Source organism: Cucurbita pepo, unplaced genomic scaffold (genome assembly GCF_002806865.2).
Source record: "Cucurbita pepo subsp. pepo cultivar mu-cu-16 unplaced genomic scaffold, ASM280686v2 Cp4.1_scaffold000321, whole genome shotgun sequence".
NCBI lineage: Eukaryota > Viridiplantae > Streptophyta > Magnoliopsida > Cucurbitales > Cucurbitaceae > Cucurbita > Cucurbita pepo.
Window position 1 is genome coordinate 17,593 of NW_019646567.1, and position 3,889 is coordinate 21,481.

The window sequence follows — 3,889 nt, forward strand, 5'->3', positions numbered from 1 at the left end:
TTTTTTTTTTTTTTTTTTTTTTTTTTTTTTTTTGTCAATTTGTTCTAAGATTAGGTAAAAAATGGATCGATTTTGGTGAAATCGAGATCATTAGTGAGGACGCACATGGTATGTACCTCGAGGAAAGTCAGCCTCATCCTCTTCTTAGGTTTTTCCTTTGATTTTTCTTCTAATTTAGATTTGTCTATTATACTAGTTTAGTATAATTTTAGACATAACATTAGCCTCACTCCCAAGTATAGATTTGTGGTTCAACCCTAATTTGGAGTATAGATTTTGTGTTTGAATTTTTCTTTATTATTCATAGTACTCAATTGGGACCTATCATCGAGTTTATTAGACTTTTGGGTTGCCAAAATTAGTCAACTAAACCTTTTTGGTATAAATCAACCTTGACTCTTTGGCTATTGATATCAAGGATTAATGGCGTGCAAGACACACACCTTTTGAGTAAATTTGGTCAAAGAAAACGTTGTGACTATTGTCCCAATTCTCTCTTTTAGAGGGTCTAGTTTAGGTCCTAGTTAATTGTTCGTTCATTTTTCTATTGTTGAAGTAGTCCAAAATTATTCATAGTCTAGGTGTTTAATCAACCAAGTGATATTTCCGGTTAGTCGGTGAACTTCAACGTAACCAAGTTTATTCTAAACAGTACCTCACGAAAACCAACTAGAAGGAGAGTGACTCCAAACTTAAACCAATTATAATGCGTAAGTCAATCGTATAAGACAAAGTGTCGTTAGAGATTAATTGACCTGAAACTAAGCCCATTTCAACATTGTATCCAATTCATGATATGACTTACACAATGAAACACAAAAATTAATTAAAATATAAAGATTATAATTTAATTCAAGCGACCATAAACATGACGTTAAGTTCGATTTTACCTCCACTAAAATGTATATAAAAAAATTAATTAATATATACAAGGGCAAAAGCGTAGTTTCACTTGAGAAAGAAAAACAATATCTTGGAAATTGGCCGCGCACTTAACTGAAAACCCATACGGCCAAATCCGGCAGTGGACACCGCATCTCCGCAGCCGACCACGGTCTTTGTGGGCCCACCCTGGCCGGGGATTTACACGTCATACCACCCCATATACGCACCCCAACCCATTACTATCAGACACGTGGCATATTTCCTCTGTGGGTCCCAACGAGTTTACTATTAGTTGTCAGACAAACATACCCTAAATTTAAAAAATTATTGAAGAATTTATATTATAAATAAATAAAATAAATGTTTCTTTTTCTGCTACTCAATAGCAAGACAGAGAAGTTATTTCTTTTTTATTAATTTTTTTTTTGTGTTCTTAATTTTTGTTTTTTGAAATTATATATTTGGTGATTAAATATGTATGCATACTTTATAATTTATATGGTTATGATATATCTTAAACAATGTTTAAATTATGTTAGTCTATGTAAATAAAATTTGTGCTAATTTTAAGCACCAAAGTTATTGTATAAGGTGAACTAAAATTTTATTGTCTCGTTTTGCGAGAGATCAAGTCGTGAGCAATGACCCTATTTTAGAAAATAAAAACATTGAGCTAAACGATCCTGATCTTAGAAAATGTATTATATATCAAATTGCTCAAATGGGATGAAAAAAAAACTAAGAGACCTTAGCTGAGCCCAAACTCCCCACTTTCTCAATCACATTTATTTTTTTTTTTTATTTTGAGTTGGTTTAAATAGAGATTATCCATCTCATTCAAGACGAGTCTTTACTTTCCTGGTCTCTACTAAACCTTGACGGTGTGAGTTAAGTGCTTTTGTAATTAATTTGACACAGTCTAATTTCTAATCAAATTATTAACAAAATAATTTTCTTTCCGGGTATTAAAAGATCTTTAAAAACATTTTAGTTTATAAATCCTAAAAAAAATATTTATTACATTTTGTTTGGTCAATAATAAAATCAAAGGTGGTAAACGAAAGTCCACATAAAGTCTTAAATGTTCCATAAATTATCATACCTAAAATTAGACAATCTAACTCCATTGTTTGAACCAACTTATTTGACTTTGCTTCCTAGTGGATGAAATGTCCACATTTTAGTAACTTAGATCATTATTATTATTAATATATATGATATAATGTTTTTTTAAGGTTAAATTATAGTAATTATTGTTGGTAATTAATATTTATTTTCTCTCTCAAATAAATAATATTGTCCAATTAAAAAAAAAAAACTCAATTTTAAGTTTGTAATATTTTAAATAAAAAAAAAAAAGTTTATATGAAGTAATTTAGAGCTTCCCATGGAGTTGCAAAGCAGTCGGCGCACTATAGCAAAAGTAGATGAGTGGTGATAACGTGCACTGTAGATTCACGTGGAGAAAAAGGAGGACAAAACAATAAGAAAATAGAATAACATGGACGACAACAACTACTAGAACGTAGCATAAGACTCTAATTTGTCTCTATTATCGTGGTTTCATTGTTCTAAAATTTTCTCATCACGTGTCATGTGTATAAGGAATCATCTGAAAAGAAAAAAGTAACATAACCGAGTATAAAAACACTTAGTAAATAGTCCCACTTACACGACCTTGAATATCCATTCATACTTATCTTAAAACATAAAAGTCATATTTTTAAGCTTAACTCGTCTAGGTGTTTAAATAATTAATTCCTTCTCGTTGTTAAAGTAGTTGGTGATCTTCTAAAGGCTCACCATAACACGACAAGACACTTTTTGCTACTAAGAAAATTGGCGACCCTCTAGAATGATGTTATAGTAACATCGTAACATGTAAGGAAACATACGTAATCGTAATAAAGAAAGTTAAACACATTCACATCTAAGCCTTATTTAGAAAATCATGTGTCGTTGCATTTCATACATGGTATACAAGTCAAAGATTTCATATGTTATGCTATAATAGTTTACATATAGTCAAGCATAAGTAAGAGTTTTAAGAAAGTAATCCGCTCTTTATAGAAATAACTTCTCCCATTAATTACTTACCTCTAAGAAAGTAATCCGCTCTTTATAGAAATAACTTCTCCCATTAATTACTTACCTCGTTCAAATTTGGGGACTATATACGGANGTAATTTAAATTTAAATTTAAATTTTATTATATTAAAGAAAAAAAGGTTAGATATGGGATGTATGCATAATTATATTTATTTATATTTTATTTGAGAAGTGAAAATTATAAAAATTTAGAGATTTAATTAATTGTGAAGCAAAAAAAGGAAAAGAAAATAATGAATTGGTAGGGTGGGCCCCACGTGGGAGGCGCATGTACAGTTTGAACGAGGAAAGGCGCCGAATTTTAGATGGTCCCAGGCGATGCTCGTTAAAGGGAGCTTTTTTTTTTTTTTTTTTCACCAATTAATTAATGCCACTTTCCTCTTCCCTCCCTCCTATTTACCAAAATACCCTCCAACCCTTTTTCTTCGACTCAATCCAACCCTCTATTTTTAGTTAGTTCGATTGATTTTTTTTTAAAAGTTATTATACATTAATAATCAAAACCTCAAACATTCACAAGTTATAATACATTACTAATATCGATTACAAATTTTAAATATTTTTAATTGTCATTAAAAATCTTAAAAATAGAATATGATTGGATTGAGTTTACGCGCACCCGACCAAAAAATGTAACCCATGAACTAATTAAATTAAATACTAAGTCCAACTACAAATTGTTTTAGTATAAAAAATGATTTAATAATTTATTTAAGAAATAGGATAATTTTTAATGAAATGAAATAAAAATAGAAATGAATTGGGATTTGGAAACAGTGGATGTGGGGCGGTTGGCTGATGATGGACAAAACTAGTGGATTCTTTTATTTATTTAATTATTTAATTTAAAAAAAAAAAAAAAAAAAAAAAAAAAAAAAAAAAAAAAAAAAAAAAA